Genomic DNA, 22,069 nt, shown 5'->3' on the forward strand with positions numbered 1-22,069 from the left:
TTGATATTAGAAATGTGGGAGGAGCAGATTTAAAGAGATGAATAGAAAATGAGTGAACTAGAAGATAAAGTTAAAGAGATTATCTGCATAGCAGCATAGAAGAATGAGTTGGAGAATATGTTAACAAGGAAATTGTAAGAGACACAAAATGTATAGGAGACTATCATATATATACACCCACAATTTCAGAAGGAAAGTGAATAGATAGAATGGTAGGGGTGGCGAGTTTGGAATTATAAGGAGTGCAAAATTTCCAGAAGGCAAGAAAGATTTAGAAAACAAATGAATCCTAAGCATCATACATTTAAACAAACAAACAATAAACAAAAACAGGAAATCTACACTTAAAGAACTTACCATGAAACTGTAGAATGACAAAGACAAAGAAATACCATTAGAAGGGCCAAAGTGAAAAGACATAGTATCTGCAATGGAATAAAGGGTGCTTTAGCTGGCATGGAATTCTGGCTTAACAGTTATCTTCTCTCAAAATATTTAAGATTTTATTCACCCCTTCTCACTTCTATTTCTGATTTTGGGACATCCACTATCAGTCTGTTGGTCCTTTTTAATCTTTTCTGCTCTCTTCTGTGGCTATTTTTAAGATTTTCTCTATTGTTTAAAATGCTATAAATTCTCTATATAAATTGTACATGAGTAGGGGTGAATTTCTATTCTATTTTTCTTGTCTGAGATTTATTGAACTCTTTAAATTTGTGGATTGATATCTTTTATCAATTTTGGAAAGACACAGCTCTTATTGTTTTCAAATAGTACCTCTGCTATATTCTGTATCTCATTTCTTTGGACTCCAACTAAATGTGTGTCAGATCTTTTCTGCATCTTCTGAGTTTATGACATTGTCTTCTGTATTTACAGTTCTTTTGTGTCCTGTGTTGCATTCTGGATATTTTCTTCTAACCTATCTTCCAATATAATAATTCTTTATTAAATTATACCAAGTATACTGTTAAACCACTGAATTCAAACTTCACTCATTGAAATATTAAGATTGGAATTTCTACTAGGAATCTTTAAAATATCTCCTGCCACTTCTACAGTTTCCAGGTCCTTGCTTAAGTTTTAAAGTTTAGCTTTTATTCCCATGAAGACATCAACTCTATTTGTTTTACAGTCTGTATATATTAATCTACTACAGCACATGTCCATTTCTTGTGCTGTTCATTAAAAATACAGAATTAAATTAAGGGTAAAACTTATGTAATTTTTTTTCAGACAGTACTTGAATTTATTTTTGAAAGGCACTTGGCAGCACACCATCACCTTAATCCAATTTCAGATCTTGAGATTTTTCTAGGCAGAGACAATGACTTCAAGCAGGACTGAAACCCTTATCAGGGCAAATTTATGTCTGATTTGCACTCAAGTGCTTTTAAATTCCCTCCCATTCATTCCTTCAGCCCTGTAAGGGGGCCAAATCCCTCTAGTAGCTCAGCCGCCTCTGAGATACCCAAATGGCCCCAAAAGGATGATTCCATTACAGGGTTTACCTCTTGAAGAATTCTATCTTCTTCTCTATTGTGGCCAGTAATTTTTCACTATTTTGTTAGCTATTTGATACTTAAGAAGATTTGTTTTTTTTTAGGAAGATTAGCCCTGAGCTAACATCTGCTGCCAATCCTCCTCTTTTTGCTGAGGAAGACTGGCCCTGAGCTAACATCCATGCCCGTCTTCCTCTACTTTATATGTGGGATGCCTACCACAGCATGGCTTGCCAAGTAGTGCCATGTCCACACCCGGGATCCGAACCAGCGAACCCTGGACCACCGAAGTGGAACGTGCACACTTAACCGCTGAGCCACGGGGCCAGCCCCAAGAAGATTTTAAAAAATATTTTTGTCTAGCTGTTTTTAAAATTTTTTTCAGTAGAGCATTTTTCTAAAATCACTAACTTCACAATTACCAGAAGTCAAAGCTCTCTCCTGGTACTATTTCAGTATTTTTTTTTTAATTGCATCTGATTATGTGAAGGTCAGTCTTCACTTTTTAGTGTAAACAAGCCTTTTTCATAAGCAAAGAGGTTGAATTGATTAGCTTAAAATGCTGGCAAGGGATGCACAAGTCTTTATTAAACACAGAGTTTAAGATACAATTAAAGAAGAATGCTGCAATAAAAACTGATGAATCCAAAAGAACCCAAAACATCATTTACTGACATGGAAAACAAAAGCAATGCAAGTAATTATTATAAAGCAATAACGTATTATTATAGTTAAAGCTTAAGTCAAGCTATATACAAATATGATCTTTACCACACAATGCAAGTTTGTTATCATCTCTGAAAAGCACTTGAAATACTATGAGAGCTCAGGATTTTGTTCAATGTCTTGTTGGTTTGTTTAACTCTGCTCTGTTATAAAGGAACTCAATTAAAGGAGATTATTAATTGCTTCGTTTGTGCCATTTCATTTACAAGAACTTACCAAAGCCAGTACAATGCTGAAGAGACTTTTTTCTTTTTTTCTCAAAGCAGCTGGTCATAGAGCAGGATTGTTCCCTCAAGAACCATAAAATTCTTCCATTTGACAGCCAGGCAGAAAAGGTGAGAACCAAATAAACAGCACTGCTAATAGGAGCTGTCACCATGATGAATGCTGATGAGCAGTAATTAATGTGGATTCTTTTAAGCAAAACCCACAGGTCTAAGCTGATGTCCACTCACTCCAAGATGAGGAGGCAGGAAAAAGGACCAGAAAGGGACGAAACCAGTTGAAAGATTGCTTTTTTAAAAATGAGAAGCAAGAATATTAAAGCTGTGCAAACGTCTGACTCTCCTGCATTTTTTGAGCTCTTGAATATTATTCAGTTTCAGAACCGGTGTTTTATAAATATTACTTGCAATATGTATGATCACTCTGCCTATATTTGTTTTTATTTGTTCACTGTTTGTCTTATTCATACATTGCCTGACAAAGAATTGTTGACTGTAAAGTGATATACAATTTCAAAAAGTTAGTATTTTCTTGTTCTTTTCTATACAATACAGTTTGTTTTGTTATGTGAAAGTGCTATTTCAAACTTACATTAAATTATTTCAGTAAAATCCTGAAGGGAAAATTGTCACATTAAAAAAAGAATGGTTAGGGGCCATGCTGTGGTAGCATCCCACATAAAATAAAGGAGGGTTGGTACAGATGTTAGCTCAGTGACAATCTTCCTCAAGGAAAAAGATGAAGATTAGCAAAGGATGTTAGCTCAGGGCCAATCTTTCTCACACACCACCCACACACACACAAAATAATGGTTAGTGTGTTGGTATGTCATCATTTTTTTTTCTGGGAAAGATTGGCCCTGAGCTAACATTTGTTGCCAATCTTCCTCTCTATTTTTTTTTCCTCCCCAGAGCCCCAGTACATAGTTGTATATTCTAGTTATAAGTCATTCTAGTTCTTCTATGTGAGCAGCTGCCACAGCATGTCTGCTGATGAGTGATGAGTGGTGTGGTTCCACACCTGGGAACAGAACCTGGGCTGCTGAAGTGGAGCATGCCAAACTTTATCTGCTAGGCCATCAGGATGGCACTCATAAATGTTTTTGTAATCACGTTATTCAATGCCAGAGCCTAGAAATAAACTCTAGTGTGCTTCTTGGGACATTATCAAGGCATTTAATTTCTTAAGGAGGTCATTCTAAAAAATAACTTCTATACATTATTCATTGCCAGACTTAAACTTAGGTCTTGGATTATTGGCATAATCTTCATTAATCATTTAACATGTCAGGGTCCACATACAAAGCAGGATAGTATTTTCCAATATGGTTTTCTAGTCATTTTTCATCAACTCCTTAAAGACAGAGATTTGTATGCTTTTCTTGCAATCTATGAGACACCTGCAAGGACTTCTCAGCAATCATCTTTTTGAGGGGCTGGAAATGTTACATCAGAAAAATATGTTTATGATGGAAAGTTCTTTTCAGCACTGGGGCAACCTCCAGACACCATCATCAGGCAATCTTTTTCTGGAAGCATATGTCACGGTTTTCCAAGTTCTGGTTTTTGCCAATGGAATTCATATAATTTGTCATTTCAAGCGTAACCTTTTTTTCTCAAATTAATTCTTCTCGAAAGACAGACTGCGTGGTTATTTTAGAAGAACTGTTTGATTCTTGGTTCCTCCTTTGTAAGCTAGTCAGTTACTCTTTATAGTCAGTCCTTTGGTAAGACATTCACTTACAAAACGGAAGGAAAAGAAGCATATCTCTGCAGAGGAGAAGAAAGAAGAGGGATGTGACACCTGAGTTAGCAATTACAGAGATGCCAATGCCACTGGTCAGGCACAGCCTCCTTGGGGAATGGCTGAGACGGTTCTCTCTGAGCACTGTCCTGATACAATAAATTCATCTCCCTCCACTGGTCTAGCCTTGGCAGAATCCCTTTTGGGTCATTGCAAGTCTAAAAAAGAAAGCTGAGCCATAAAACCTTTAAGATAATTGCCTTATCCTCTCTGAGGGCCATTTTGCCAGATCTCTTTTATATTCATGAACTCTCACCTGTGTGTGTGTGTGTGCATGTGTGCGTGTATACAAAAAGATGCAGACAAAAAGATGCAGAGATTTTTTTTTTATATGATTGTTTGCCAGTTTTATTCTTTTTTTCCTAGGAATTGTCTGTTAATATCCTTTGTTTAATTTTTCTTCTTTTGATAGAGGTTATTTTTCCTAAATGCTATTCATTAAAAAATATTGTTGGGTAGGTCTGGTGGTGTAGTGGTTAAGTTTGCATGTTCTACTTTGGCAGCCCAGGGTTTGCCAATGGGGATCCTGGGCACAGACCTACACACCACTCATCAAGCCATGCTGTGGTGATGTCCCGCATAGAGGAAGATTGGCACAGATGTTAGCTCAGGGCCAATCATCCTCACCCAAAAAAATATATACATATGTGTATTGTTGAGAGCAGATATCATGCTAGGCAATATTTTAGGAACAAAGAATGAAAAGAACAAATTTTCTGCTCTTGTAGTATTTATAATTTTTACAAATGCTACAATTATTTCTTTTCCAGTTGACATTTGACATTTAAATATTGTCAATGCTAGTCTTTCAGAAAAAGTTCTGAATATTTACATAGTCAAATAAAAACCTTTTGGATTGCAAATTCTTGTCATAGTGAAAATTAATTTCTTCATCAATTCTATTTATCCATGTATATATTTTTATTTTTGTGCATTTTCTTTTAAAATATCTAACTAATTTCAAATAGATTTGGATATACGGTATGAGACAGATCTAATTCTTCTTTTTTCTCAGGGAAATACTTGCCCTGAGCCAGCATCTGCTGCCAATCTACCTCTTTCTTTTTTTCTTTTTTCCTCCCCAAAGCCCCAGTGCATGGTTGTATATCCTAGTTGTAAGTTGTTCTAGTTCTTCTATGTGAGCCACCACCACAGCATGGCTACTGACAAACAGGTGGTGTGGTTCTGCAATCAGGAAGCAAACTGGGGCCACCCAAGCAGTGAGCACCGAACTTTAACCATTAGGTCATCAAGGCTGGCTCCAGATCTAATTTTTTTAATTGTTAAGCAATGTAACATACTTATTATCATTTCCATTTCTCACATAATTGAATTGAGATAGTCAGTATATCTACATTTACATATGCATCTATGTTACATACTTTTTCTTTACCCTTATGTTTACATATATACTTTTTTCTTACACTTTGCATCCTGTTCAATTTTTTTTATTTTAGCAATTTTTAATGATGTAATGAATAGCTGTACCTGCATGCATCCTCTTTGTACACATTCAAGGTTTACAAATAAGGTTTACACATTCAAGGTCAACCACCTTGACTACCATTCCTGGTTTTATCTCCTGGTGATCAGTACACTTTGTAAACTTTCATACATTTCCTTCATGCATTTTCTGTCTACATATGTATATAATCATACATAGTGTGGTTTTGTGCATATACATTTTCATATGATTGATATCAGCTCTACGTGCTGTATAAATTTCTCTGAAACAGCTTTCTTCACTCAACAATCTGTCCTAGAGATTTTTCCATATCAGCATATATAGATTCAGATAAGTATTTTAACTGTTGCCAAATATTCCATAGAATAATATATCTTTTTTCAGCTTTATTGAGTTATAATAGACAAATAAAATTACAATATATTTAAAGTATACAACATGACATTTTGATATACATACACATAGTGAAAGGATTCTGCCCTATAGAGTTAATTAACACATCCATCATCTCACATATTTAACTTTTTTTTTGGCGAGAACACTTTAGTCCTACTCTCTTAGCAAATTTCAGGTATAAAATACAGTGTTATCAACTATAGTCACAATGTTGTACATTAGGCCGTCAGACCCTATTCGTCTTATAACTGAAAGTGTGTACAGTTTGACCAACCTCTCCTCATTTCCACCACCTCTCAACCCCTGGCAACCTCCATTCTACTGTCTGTTTCTATGACTTCAATGTTTTTGCATTCCTCATATAAGTGAGATCATACAGTATTTGTCTTTCTCATTATGTAGGTTGTCTTTTGTTGCTTGGCTGACATCAAATTAAAAAGATTGCACAGCAAAATAATCAACAAAATAAAAAGGCAACTTATAGAATGGGAAGAAATATTGTCAAACCACACATCCAATAAGGGGTTAATATCCAAAATATGCAAGGAACTCTTACAACTCAATAGCAAAAAATCCAAATAACCCAATTAAAAAATAAGCAAAGGACCTGTATAGACATTTGACCAGCGAAGACATTCAAATGGCCAATAGGTACATGAAAAGGAGCTCAGCATCACTAACAATCAGGGAAAGGAAAATCAAAACCACAATGAGATATCACCTCTTACCTGTTAGAATGTTTATCATCAAAATGATAAGAGATAACAAATGTTGGCAAGGATATGGAGAAAAGAGACCCCTGTGCACTGTTGGTGGGAATGCACATTGGTAAAGCCATTGTGGAAAATAGCATGGAGCTTCCTCAAAATATTAAAAAAAAGAACTATTGAATGATCCAGCAATTCCACTTCTGAGTATATATCTGAAGGAAGCAAATAAGTATTTCAAAGAGATATCTGCACTCCCATGTTCATTGCAGCGTTATTTACAACAGTCAAGACATGGAAACAATCTAAGTTTCCATCAATGGATGAATCGGTAAAGAAGATGAGATATATATACATATATATATAGACACACACACACACACACATAGGTAGATAGATATATAGATAGGTAGATAGATAGATAGATAGATAGATAGATAGATAGATATACACACACACAGTGGAATACTATTCAGCAATAAAACCAAGGAAATCCTGCCGTTTGTGACAACATGGATGGACCAGAGGGCATTACGCTAAGTGAAATAAATCAGACAGAGAAAGACAAATACTGTATGATCTCACTTATACATGGAATCTAAAAAAAGCAAACTCATAGGAACAGGGAACAGATTTGTGGTTGCCAGAAGCAGGAGGTGTGGGGCGGGGGGAAACACGTGAAGGTGGTCAAAAGTACAAACTTTCAGTTAGAAGCTAAATAAGTTCCAAGAATGTAAAGTAGAACATGACGGCTATAGTTAAGAATACTGTATTGTATATTTGAAAGTTAAGGGAGTGCATCTTAAAAGTCCTCATCACAAGGAAAAAAGGTTATAACTATGTGCAAGTTAACTAAACTTATTGTGGTGATCATTTCACTATAGAGAAAAATCAAATCATTAGGTTGAACACTTTTTTTTTCTGCTTTATCTCCCCAAACCCCTTCTGTACACAGTTGTAAATCTTAGTTGCAGGTCCTTCTAGTTGTGGGATGTGGGACGCCGCCTCAACGTGGCCTGACGAGCGGTGACATGTCTGCACCCAGGATCCGAACCCTGGGCCCCCACAGCAAAGTGCGGGAACTTAACCACATGGCCATGGAGCCGGCCCCTGAACATCTTAATCTTATACAATGTTATACATTAATTATATCTCAACCAAATTGGAAAAAAAAATTTAAAAGAGCATAACCAAAAAATCTTTTAGAGTAAAAATGTTTTAGATTAAACTAATTTTGGAGTAAAAGTAAACTTTAACGATAAAGTCATCAATTTAAGTGACAACAAGCCTTCAAAATAAACATAATATAATTATTACGAAAAGTAAAATTGTCAAATTGCAAATATTTGTGGCTGAAACATCACAAAGGTAACAGTGAAATGGCTTCCAAAATTTCCAAAGCAAAAGAAATGAATATTTTAATATAATGAATCAATGTAACAAATCATAGCAGACACAGAAAAATCAACTTAATAGTGATAAATGGCTCCAAGCATTGAAATATGTTTGTAAAAATAAATTCCAAATCAAGGGCCAGCCTCAGTGGCCTAGTGGTTAAGTTCAGCATGCTCTGCTTTGGTGGCCTGGATTTGGTTCCCATGGTGGGGGACCTACCTCACTCATCTGTTAGCAGCCCTGCTGTGGTGGCAGCTCACATTAAAAAGGCAAAAAAGAGAAAGATTGGCAATGGATGCTGGCTCAGGGCAAATCTTCCTCAGGGAAAAAAAAATCCCAAATTAATAATTGTCATATAGCAGGGGTCTAAGTGTGAGTATTATTCATGTTTCCCCTAGACTTCAGAAATGTCCAGAGAGCTCCTAGCACAAGACCACTATCACTACACATACCACAGAGCAACCTCAGAGGAAAGAGACAAGACAAAGAGATTTAAGGTGCACAATTAACTTTTAGGAGCCTGGAAGATTAAAAGTTCAGAATAGTGTTCTCCAAATGGTGCTCCTTAGCCTATAGAGTTTGTGTTCCAGTCATAGGTGGAAAAACACCAACAAAAACAAGTAATCACATACACATACACAAGAAATAGTTAAATATATTGAATTAAAAACTATGACACAAAAAATGAAAAATCATTAATAATATTGGTGCATGTAGTTTTAATATCCTTTGTATTCAGCCGTAGCCAACCTGAAGCAGATCTTGACAAGAGCAGGATCAATGGCATACAGTAGATTGGTGGGAAAGGATATTGGGAATTGAGGGTTTCACTGTAAATGTGAAATCCTGGACGTGATGTGATAGACACCACAACTCACACGTCAGAGAGCATTAGAAACAGTAATATCTTGGTGGTCTACTCAGTAAAGCTATTATTTTTGCAGTTGGGAGCTATAGAAACACACATATGTACACAAGAAACAGAGCAACAAAGGAAGAAAATGATAGGCACCGTGGTAAAACTAAGAGGACCAATTTAAGAGCGCAGAGGAAACACTCCTGGGTACACTAAAAACAAACTGGAAGAAATTTGAGGAGGATCAGAATGCAGTCTGGCGAAACAGTGCTTTACAGCTGGGGAAAATTTTTTGAGGGGGTGATACTTGTGAGATCTTTGAAATGCGTTTGGGGTCTTAAAAAATAAGGAACACATTGGCAGCCAGTGTTCTAACATGGTACTGGCAAAATCCTAGCTCAAGGAGTTAACTGGTTTTAGAAGCAAATCTGTGTGGTAGAGACATACGCGTTGGGCTTTTGTAGCTCATTGTTACTAAAGCGTAAAGTACATAGCTTATTTTTTCCAATGTTACACCCACTTCTCCTGAAATTCTGTAGTATAATAGCCAATATCCCTGTTAACTTGAAATATCTTTGAAAGTAGAGAACGTGTGTGTCTTTTTTAATATTGCATGCCCGGTGCACGCATATAGTAAGTTGCGAATAAGTATTTGTTGAGAATATTTTTTTCAATGAATAAAGTGCTTGCCAGATGATACAAATCCTTTGAAAATTACATTTTTCCTTTCAAATTGGTCTTCTGGTTTATCTATAATTCAATCAGTTTAGTTCTAAGTCAATTTTGTTGAGTCTGATCCATTCAAAACTCTCACAAGATCAGTTTTCTGAAGCCAAGAGGTTGTCTCTACACTCTAGACATTGCTCCAATCAGCAGCTCTATGATGAGATGCCTCCTAATATCCTTCTTCACTTCCAATGGCCACAGATTGCTTCTTAAAATTCTTCTTTTGAATAGTTTTCAATTTTTAAAATCCAATTTTAAGAAAGGATAATTACCGGTTTGACAGTGTTGGAAAGTTTTTTATAAGCTATTTCTACTAGCAGCTTCTGGATTGAGTGGTGACCTTGATTAGTAAATCAATTTATTCTATCAGTCTATTCATTAAAAGATTTACTCTACCCTTATGGGAAAAAAAATAAGAAGATAGAAAATTAAAGTGATCCTAGAACTTATCAAAGGAGTTGATCACGTACACAAAATGAATGAAAACTCTCTCCTGGTTTTGCTTTCCATAAAACAGATTCAGTGAGCAATTTAGTCAAGCACACATTTAGTCACAGGTGAATGACCAGCAAATTCCATCAGAACGGTTAAACTGATTTGCATATATAGACACCATCAATAATTGAATGTCTTTAGATTTTTAAAATAAATTGAACTGGACTCATCTGAATAAACCGAGTTGACATTATACGCATTCAACACAATTTACAGAACTATTAAGAGAAAACTCTCATTAGCTGTTTCATTAAGAAACAAAGAAAGCAAAAACCATTTTGAAAAGTTTGCTTTAAAGAAGACCTTAAGAGAGACTAGGAAACTTGACTGAGCAGTTTAACTGTTCCATGTCAGTTTCAGGAAATGATATTGCAAGGATTTTTTTTCTAAACTAATTAAGCACAAGTGTTGACACACACACATTAATTTTATGTGGCATCATAAAGAGAATTGGATATGTAAGGAATTTGGTGCCAATGATAAATACATGGCATGCTCAATTTTTGAAAAAGAGAATGCCAAATAATATTTCACTCTACCAAGTGATTTTTGATTGATATTATGGACTCTCTGGAGAACATCTTCACTTTGCATATCTACCTGAATATCTAGGTACAACATTTTTAGCGCTCATAGATTCTATTTACAATTCTCTACACGTAGCTCCTTCCTCTGTCTGATTCATTTGAAATAATTTTCTGCTTAGAAAAATGTCCTGCAGAAAGTAGCTAGAAAAAAATATCACTACCTTGGGTGCTACAATAGTGGATTTATACAAGCTATAATCCAAAAAGGAATAAAAAAAATTAAAAGATTGGTGTTTTAGGAATTTTTCCTGGGAAATAATTAGGTAAATATCTGAAAGATCTAGATGGATCTAATGCAAATATTATATATTGAGAACCAAACCCTTAGTAAATATATGTCTGAGTAAGTGCCTGTGAGGTATTTGCTTTTAAATACCACTTAGAAAAGTCTGATTCACCCTATTCTATCACTGACAAAGTTGAGTGATATAAGTATGATAGATATTTGTATGTATATGTATTAAACAAACATTAAACAATTCAGAACTATTTGTACACCAGTACTGTTCTAAGCGTTTTACAAACATTAGCTCATGTAACCTGAGTAGATGCCTTTATAACCCTCACAAGGTAGGTGCAATTAGTAACCTGATTTTACAGACAAGGATCTTGTGGTAGAAAGAAATAAAATAACTTATTCAAGGTCCTACTGCTAGAAAGTGGCATGGATTTTCTGCAAACCCAGGCTATCTGGATCAAAGTCTACACTACTCCAGTTTGCCAGGTGCTGGTGTATTTACGGGCACCCTGAGGAAACCGGAGAAGAAGGATGAACCAGGATATGGAAGATTATCTCATTCTATTCAAGTCAATTCCTTTGTATCTCTGTATCTTACAGACATTCAACTCCATCCAACCCCTGCCTCCCCCTCCTCCATGGTTTATACTAAGCGTTATTTTTTTAGGGTAGCCAGAATCATTGCACTCTCTCATCACCCAGTGGGTAACTTCAGAGGAAATCAATTCCCAGCAATAAAGCTCGAGTTTATATAGGAAGACAAGTCACTTCCTATGTGGAATGTCACAGTGAAAAAAGACTGGAACTGAATCAATTTTAGTAACAATACACTCTGGAATTTATAGTTTTCATTTACTTTTTTTAAATCAAGAGACATGACACAACACTGCAGACTACTTCATATTATTCAGAAATGAAATCCAATCCTGAACATTTCTAGTAGGAGAAGAAATAGATCCTTCTTTAGGGGACCTGATCCATATACCAAATAGACATCTGCAGAAATACCAGAGTTTGCTGTGTATATTTACCAGCCGACAACACACTGTCAGTAAGGAAGAATTTTAAAGCAGACACATGTTTAGGAATTGATTATAAGATAATCCACAGGCCTGTTTATAGGAAACAGCGGGCCTGAATACCTCTCTCATCATTCACAGAGGGATAAACAGGGAAAATGGAAAAAAAAAAAAATCAGAGTGGGTATTATGGTATGATCCTACAACATAAAGAAAGGAAAATGTAACTTTCTCATCCTCAACATACAACTATTGCATCTTGAAATAGATTTAATGTTGAACACAGAATGCATATAAGAAAACGTCTGCTTTTCACATTATTAAATCTGAGACAGAATAGACTGTATGAGACAAGAGAGGAAAAGAGGTAATTAAAAAACAGCTAAATTAAAAGGGAAATTGATTGAGATTCAGGGAAAAAGAATTAAGAACAAATCAAGGTAAGAATCTACTTTTTAAAAATACTTTTAGAATAAATATTAGTATTATTAAAGGTTTAGATCAGAAAAAACACTAGGGGAAAAATATTTGTGATGGAAAAGATACAATTAACACTCAGAATTTAGAGAAAAAAGCACACAGGTTAAAACAACCAGTGAGAAGATGACAGAAACACGCATCAGAATGGAGATGCAACAAACCATTATTTATATTATTGATTAAAAAAAGAGACCAAGGAAAATGAAATTGAAGTTTAAATACAATAGAAAAATAATCCTGAGCTGAAGAAATATCACACTGTATCAATTTAAACACTGTTCTCCATCAAGAAAAATCAAGAAATAGTCCAGCACACACACATACACACAAACACAGAACCAAAGGACTCTGCAGCATAAGCCCTGACCGCTGGGTTTTCTTTTTTCTAATGCAAGTGCCTGACTTAAGCTTTGATTGCTGAGCCATCCACTTGGAAGATCATTATGTCAAATAAACACATTGCCAGCCACAGGGCTAGATAAAAAGCCAGCCCTTCCCCCACCAGAGGCTCCTTTCTTTTAGAAATCATGGTTGATTTGAATAACTGGCCATTTACACTTCTTATTTTTTCTCTTCTCCCATTTTAAATTCCCACTCTTATGTTTTAAATTCACCAATAAAGTGTGAATCCATGAAAACCTTGGCCCTCACCCTCGACCCCAATAAAAGCAGAACCCCAGGCTCACGCCCTCTGTCTCTCTCCCTCTCTCCCCACGACCTCACTGTGTCCCCCCAGGTATGCCCGTAATTTCCAGGACTTGCAAGTAATAAAGCTTGTCTCTTTCCAAGTTACCTGGTGGTTATTGCTGAGGGCATCTTGCAATTGTAATAGGAACCACAAAGCCCAGTCCAGCTGCAATACTGGTTATCAATAGGCTGAGACTGGCACAAAATAGACATTTTTATATTTTGTTGATAGCCCTGCCTAGCCCACAAATATCAGATTTACTCTAAAACTAAGCCAGTGTTCAGAGTGGAACAGCTCCTGATGGTGAAATTGGAGGATCACATGTTGGCTAGCAAGGATGTAGGAATAGCTGCAAAATTCATCTTTTACGTCTCTTTTCACTCCCCCAAGCTAATTTAATAAAATGTGCAATGATGCCAGGCTCCTATCTAAAAATGACAGTTTTCTCATAGAAGTGGTAGCACATATATTCACCCCAAATCAATTGAAATAAGAAATCAGTTCATATTTGAGAAGAAAGAAGGATACAAAATCATGCATGATTATGGAGAACAGTGAACTGGAAAGTAGCAGAATTTTAGATCCAAGACACAAGATGTCCTTTAAAATTGGACACTGGTGGAAAGAAGTAAATGACTCTGAACCAGAAAGCACAGATAAGGTTCTGAAGACAGAAAATCCTATGATTATGCATTTAAGGGTCAACATGAAAGATCATTATTACAAGTACTGTGTTGTTTATGTTAAAGTTAGATGTAAGAAAATTATTACATTCATTGAAAGACATTCTGAAATTGTCATTAGCAATTATTGATGATCAAAATAAATATTCTCTGTATGTATAGAGCTGCCTCAGATTTTAGGTTGATGATGTTACTGTTTATGTATTTTTTATATTGTGTATTGAATAACAAAATAATTGTAGTTATGATTAGTTTTGATTTGCTTGCTTTTTTAACTTTTAAACTAGGTTTATCCTTCTAATGTGGTCTTTCTTGGCCACTGTGGTCCAGGAGGGTGCGTCAGCCTCATCTCTCTGTTCTAGAATTTTCACAATGGTGTCTTCTAATGGATAGCTGCTAGTTGATCTTCTTGTGAGGGGCATTGAAGTCAGAATCAATCAATGTTGCCATCTTGATGACATCACCCTCTAAAAGGTAATGCACTCTAAAATGTATTTTTACACTAATGGTATTTTAGTATAGGTAATGAACAACGTTGCCTAGAGTAAGTGGAAATAACAATACTGCTCCTCAAATAATAAGATGAGGATTCATTTCCATGTCTAACGTTTACGTGCGATGAGGGCGTTCGGGAAGCCATTTAATTCTCTGAGCTCAGTTGTTTGGATGTGTAAATGAGGGACGATAACTGCTGGCCCCCTATAGGCCACTGTTGTTCTGCTGATGGTGACAACAATGGACACCAAAGTAGTCTGGGAGAATATAAAGACTATTCAGTTTTGTAATGATTATATTTACCAATAAAAATGTTTGCTGAAACTCGCTTTCATTCTTTTGAAAGAATCCTAAAATGATATGTTAATTAATTGGGAATGATAAGATAGGAGAATAAGAGAGATGTAATCTATTTTATTAGCATTGAGTAGATGCATCTTTATGGCCTCCTAAAAAATATGAATAAATAGATCATTAGGGGGTCAATCTGTTCATATATAAATTTTGCCTTTCTTTACTCTAGCCTTTACTGACTTCAGAATAAGTATGCAAATGAAGAATAGACAATAAATAATTAATATGCATTTATGAATAAGCATTTATTAGTTAACGTATGCATAGATAAATAAGCATTTAATGCCTATGTAGAAAGCATATAAGATGGTACTCTGTTTATTATAAAGCAATATTCTAAAGCTAGATTATTTTTTTTATCTATACCTCTTTCCATTCATTCCATGATATACTCAATTATTAAGAAAGAAATACTGAGTGTCTGTATGTTTTCAGGCTGTGAGAGGTGAGAGACACTGCCGTCATCTTCCTCCCTTTCTTCTAACTGGGCAAGTTTTGCATATGAGACCATTGGAACGAACCCCATACTTACAGAAAATATTTAACTACCCAGAACTATATCAAAACTGCTTTTTAGTGTATATCTATATGGATGTTTAAAGTGAAGTATTTTTAGAACCTAAGAAACAATACATTTTTGACAAATAAATTTATGAATATGCAAATAAGTGAATGAATACATGAATGAAGGGAGAAAGGAGAGAAAAGATTCTATGTAATATTCTTTCTTCTTGAGATGAACATTTTTTAAAAACTTAAGGCAGTAAATGATACTACTCAATCTTAACTACTAAAGTATTGTATTTACACATTTCTGGTCTCAACAAAATGTGTGCTTAAATTCTGGTTAGTAACTGATGGATTGGGAATTGACTCAGGAATTTAGACATGGCAATGATGAAATAGTTAAACTAATACATCTATCTTGGAATAGCCACAATCAGTGAGACCATTTAGTTTTTTTTATAAGCAACACATTAAAAACACGATTATAATTTTTATCTCCAAAATGTGGGCCTTTGAGCACACATGCAATATCCATGTGTGTTGCTCAATGGCATTAGCTGTAATAGTCATTTATAATGCAGACAAATAGCACTGGTGTTGTGTGTAACACAAAATATGGAGCAGCTGCTTCAACAGATCGCTTGCTTATCAAATATGGCAGTCCATGTGTAGAAAAACTACATTCCAAAGAAAGCACAGGCCGAAAAATAAGCTTAAAATGTAGAATTAAATTAGATACAAGAAGGACTCTTTAGCTGGTAATGCCAACTATACAACATACATACTTCTGTCAGTAAATATATGCAGACACACAATATTTTTACTTGTTTCTTTTCAGTATATAACTTAGTTGAAGTCTTTGAAAGCTGCCTCTATAATAGAACGTACATGTAATACTATTCTGCATAATTTGTAATTTGCTGTTTAAATTGATATTCTATATTTAAATATTATCTTCCTCATTCTCAAATTTCAGCAGATATATACAAATTGGCAAGTCCAGTGTGCGTGGATTTGAAACTACAGTAAATTCTTACTCCTGTATGATTTACCAATATGTAATGTTAGGTGATTAAGCAAGTTTACTTTGGGATTCTCCGTAAACAACAAGTACTTGAAAAGAAAATTATCAGGTTGAGCAAAATTTCAAACTGCTTTTTAAGGCTCTAATAGTAGCCCTTTTACTACATGTATAAAAGATTGATTAATTACATAGAACTATGATAATCATGCCTTTTTGGGGGCAACTGGTAGATTTAGAAGATCTAGTGTATAGAATAGACCTTTTTCTCTAACTATTGGATAGTGGGCATGTTGTCAAGACTATAAAGGGTCTAGGATTTTTTTTCTCCTTGCAAACTAACAAGTTAGCTTATCTTCCAAGGCTGATTGCTACATAAACATCCTTGGAAATCTAGTCTGGAGCAAAAGCTATGGGTGTGTCTGCTCAGAAGATGCACAAAAATGTTAGACCCATGAAGACATCTCCCAACACACAGCCTTCATCTTCTAAACGTTACAGTTTAATTCCCTGATGAATGCAGGACATTTGAACTAGTTATTTGTATCAAGTAGCTACTGTAGCGGTAATATGGAGTAACAATCAATTTTAAACGTAATGTCCTAAAGTATCAAGCATTTACTTCCTGTTCCTGTGTCCACTGCTGCGCTTGGCTGATCTAGGCTGGCTCGGCTTCGTGGCTGACTCAGCTCAGCTTGCCCCAGGTTTTTGTCGGGTTAAGTTCTGTTCCTTGTGCCTCAGTCTAAGTCTTAGGTTGAAATAGCAGCAATTGCCAGAAGAATGTTTGTCTCATGGCTAATGGCCAGAATCCTGAAACTAGGCAAGTCACTTTAGTGCACTTTGACCCTTCACTCACATTATGTTCTCTCTCATTCTGTTATCCAAAGCAAGTCACATGGCCAAGTCCAGAGTCTCTTGGACAGGAAAATATACTTTTTCTCCAAAAAAAAGGAGAAGTTGAGAGCCTATTTATTGAGGAAGATTCCAATCAATCCTAATGTTTTTAAAAGTTCTTTTTAATCTCCGTGACGGTGGTTCGACTTTTCATCTGCTAATTATCCATGACAAGGACAGAAAGAAATATTCAAAGGTTGATAACGCTTGCTGACAGTCTGAATTAAGGGCCAAACATGCTCAGAGTAATTTATAAGAAGACAGCACAGTAATATTTCAATCTCTCTCTGTTCATAAAGAGACAATATGTTCACAAAGCCAGTACATAAACATGTTTAAAATTGCTCCACAATATCTTGCAAGGCATCACATATATTTTGTTACTATCCAGAAACGGGGGAAAATAATAACAATAGCAAGAATAACAACTAAATTGTGTGCACGATTTTGGAGTTTTAAAATATTTTATGTATATAATTTCACTGGATGCCCCAAATAGCACTGTAGATGGGAAAAATAACATTAATAGGCCTCGTTTTTCCAATGAGGATGCTAAGGTTTGAGGGGTTAGGTTATTTACCACGATCACACAGTGTAAACCTTGAGGCTTAACCACTCATCTTCAGAACCGTGTTGAGTAATTAACGTTAAAAATTTAGCAGCGTGTCTCCAATTAAAACTTTTGTCTTATATTAAAACAATATATTTAACTCTAAGACACTTTGTGAATCTGATTTGTTGTGTTAAGAACTAGTATTCCTTTTTAAAAATCTGTAATGCACAATACATCGTCATCTTTTACTGACCTTACACTGATTTATTATTGTTTTATATGAGTCAAATGACTTCAGGGCACATTTTATCTTAATTTCATTTTCATTGTCACTGCCCACTGTATTCATTTTTTCACTGTGGCATTAAATCTCTTTGTAAATTAAATCTAACAGCAATACTTTCACAAAGAGATTGTGTAAGACTCTGAACGTCAAAAAGTTCACGCAATTGGATTTTAAACTCTGTAATAATGTCAGTTACTTTTAGCTTAGCCTTGCCTTCCACAATATCCTCTGACCCCTGACGTCCTGCCGTGCGTAATGATCTTGGACTTCAACCCTCTTTTTGGTCCTAACACATGACAAAACCATAATTTATTCAATGTAGTAATTCTGTGCAGCAGAATTTTTAAATATATGCAGCACTGTGAAACACAACATAAATGCATATTTATCTGCATACATATAATTCAAGTTATGTTACAGAATAGCTTTCTCTTAGTTAAGAGGGGAAAATGCTACAAATTTTTTTGCAAGTACACTTCGATTTTCTTCTAAATGTTCATTGTGATAGATTTATGCTCTATCCACATCCTGTCCCCCAAGAACTTCTTTTTTTTGGTCTATAGCCGTGGCCAATCTTTATTTTCCTTTGTTTTGTATTCTAAAGTGCGTCATTACACTTGAAGATTTTTCATTAAGTTCTATTAAACTCATTAAGCTTAGAGAGAAAGTGCTACTTTACACACACAAAAAAATGAGACAGAGGCATTTCACTGGGAGACCAAAAAACCTATTATCATTACTGTCCATGTAATAGTTTTAGATTTTTTTTTTACAGAGAAACAGAAATTAAAATTATATATGCGGACTCTACTAAATAATTTGTCAAAATGCTTTATTTGAGCAATTTGGCAAGTACGTTTATATTGGAATGTTTCCACAGGCGAACGAGTTGGAGACCTTCTGCACATGCCTATATATTTTTGTTTAGGATATGCCATTGAGCTATCTGAAAATAATCTTCAATTTGTTTTTTTTTTGCAACTTTGAACATAGCAGTTTTCCCAACCACCAAAAAGTTTAGGGGCCAGCCCAGTGGCATAGGGGTTAAGTTTAGACACTCCACTTCGGCAGTCTGGGGTTCATGGGTTTGGATCCTGGGCACTGTCATATGCATCACCCATCAAGCCACGCAGTGGTGATGTCCTACATACAAAAATAGAGGAAGATTGGCCACAGATGTTAGCTCGGTGCCAATCTTCCTCACGAAAAAAAAAAGAAAAAAAACCTTTAGATATAGTAAGCACAATTTTCTAATCTTTGCATAGTAGAGATAAAAGAAATTTCCATCTTAGCTTATACAAATGGTCCTCTTTTGATATATGTGGTTTGATTTAATGCATCTCTTTGAAGGTTTGGATAGATCTTCATGAGTTAAAGTAATATATCATGTAACATACTACAGTTTCTACATAGACTAGGGTTATTTTCAAAAACATTAAAAAAACAATTGGCCTCTAACTTTTTACGAATCCACATGTAAACTGCAAAACTAATGAGATAATGTAACTCAATTTTTATATGAATATCTTGATAGATGAGATGAAATCCTATATCAGAATGTCTAATTCACTGGGGGAAATCACAAAAGAGCAAAATCTTGCAGAATCCCTTGCACTAGAAGTTTCTTAAAGATTTAGGATGCTTAGTCAATTAAATTTGACAATGGAAATATTGGCGCTACAAGCAAAAACCTATAAGGATAAGGTGCAAATTTTACAAACTGGGGTACAAGAAGCCAGAAATGTCAGAGCAAGTACTCATTTTTATCTATAATTCAAGATCAGTCCTGAGTTGGAATTCAGTCAGTTTTTGGCAATTAATAAATTAATGATACATATACAGAGAAACCTCAGGTGTGTCGATGTTTCTTGGTTTTTGTTCTATTTGACTTAACGCAGTAAAACATGTAAATTCATAAGATATGTTTTCTAATCATTGAGGTAGTAAAGGCAAATGGATACTTAACCTCTTCTGCAAAAACCATCCATCTTTCAGGCTATCTGTAGCTTCAGTCAAGAGATGATTTGCTGAAATATAAGCAATCTCTGGTGGAAAAAAATAATCTAGCAAGTTGCAAGAAAATAGCAACCAAATATTCACTGAGCATTTTTATAACTTGAATTATGCTATAAGGAATATGAAGGCACAAAATACATATAAGATGAACTAGTTCCAGTTCTAGGTAAATTTAAAATTCACTTGGGGAAAATAAACGTTCAACGATACTTTCTCTTCTGTACCACTTTCATTTTCCTGTACTTATTAAGATATTTCTCTAAGTTCTCCAAATAATTACAATTGGTATAGATATATGTATATATTCATGGTGGATTCTACTTCTATTTATCCTCGGAGTCAGTCATCCTTGGAAGCAGGAAGGTGGAAGTTAATCAAGACAGAAAGTTCCAAAATTTGTTAAACAACCAGGCTTATCAGGAGAACCCACCACATCAATGGAATGAGACATGCTGTCTGTCTCCCCAACCTGAATTACCTCCCATTTCACCAGACAGAACAGCCAACTAGCCCAGGAAGCATGACTTTCTAATATCACACACACACACACACACACACAACCTTACTTTTATTTTATGCAAGATCTTCACTTTGTGATCTTATCCTTTGAGCACTATACAAATACTTCCTAAATTCCTCTACAAATGTTTCCCCACCAAGATGTGCTCCACTTTTAACTATTACTTGCTACATTTGTATGTTTTTGGTAAAATTATGTTTTGTTAATGTCAGATAGGTACCCTGGACCTGTAGAACCAGACTAGTGTCTGCACGGTTCAGTTTCATTTGGACACTTTGCGCCATTTGGATGAATTCCAATTCATAGCTCTCCTCATGCATCCATTGAAGCTGTGTAAATACTGCGTATATTCTCCTCCTTATCTTGCCCGTTTCTCTCAATATCTCCTCTGAATTCAGTGATGTTACGCTTCCTATTTTTTTCTAGCTAAACCTAAGACATTTTCCTATGGATTATAAATACTAACTCCATACTTATTTCTAAAATTTTTATCACTCTATAAAAATTAACCTAACTTTGCATTTTTGAACACTTCTTATTTCAAACAGTGGTATTTATCAATCCTCTGTACAGCTGAAACTTTAATTTTTGGGGAAAAAGTATACATGAGCTTAGAAAAAGACCAGATTAAATATTTTAATGACTCATTTCAAGAAAGTGACATGGATTGAGTGCCTGGTTAATTTAGGTCCAGAAGACGCATTTTCTTCTGAGCTAGACAACCCTGGATGTTCTCATTTGGTTCTGGATCCTCAGACTTCAGAGTGCCCCGGGGATTGTGGCCTAATTCTGAGCTCAAACTGTTTTGATATACTGGTAGAATCTGGGAAAATGCAGTAGTCTGACAAGATAACTCCTTTAGAAAATATATACACTGTAATTGGAAAACCTGAAACAAAGTTTAAATCTTGCCTTTTGTCTGCAAAAAGAGTTATTAAAAACACTCAGGAGCCAGCAGTTAACAAAATTAGAAGCAGAATAAAATTGTTTTATTAGCTATCAATCTCTTAAAATATTGTCACAATGTAATATATGTCTATGTTACCTTAAATGTTTAATGAGTTTTAGAACATATAAATTTAGAATATAATATGTCTCTAGCTTCTACGTAGATTAGTATAGTTGCCCTACTTTTAAATTCTCAAAACTTTTGGAACTTATATTAACTTTTTCAAAAAAGTAGAACACAACCTGTTACCCATTCTTATCCATGTTTTTAAAGAACTGAACCCATAAAAGAGAACACATTCATTACATTTTACTGTCAATGTCAGTTGCATTTTTTAAAGAAATTCTACATAGAAAACTTTGAATTGGTAAATAAATAATTTAAAACAATTATGTATATTCTAATTATTTATCCATCATATAAATAAACACTTTGGACTTCAATAAAGCATGATAATTTAATAATTGTATCTTAATAATATTT

This window comes from Equus caballus, chromosome 30 (assembly GCF_041296265.1).
Source record: "Equus caballus isolate H_3958 breed thoroughbred chromosome 30, TB-T2T, whole genome shotgun sequence".
Taxonomy (NCBI): domain Eukaryota; kingdom Metazoa; phylum Chordata; class Mammalia; order Perissodactyla; family Equidae; genus Equus; species Equus caballus.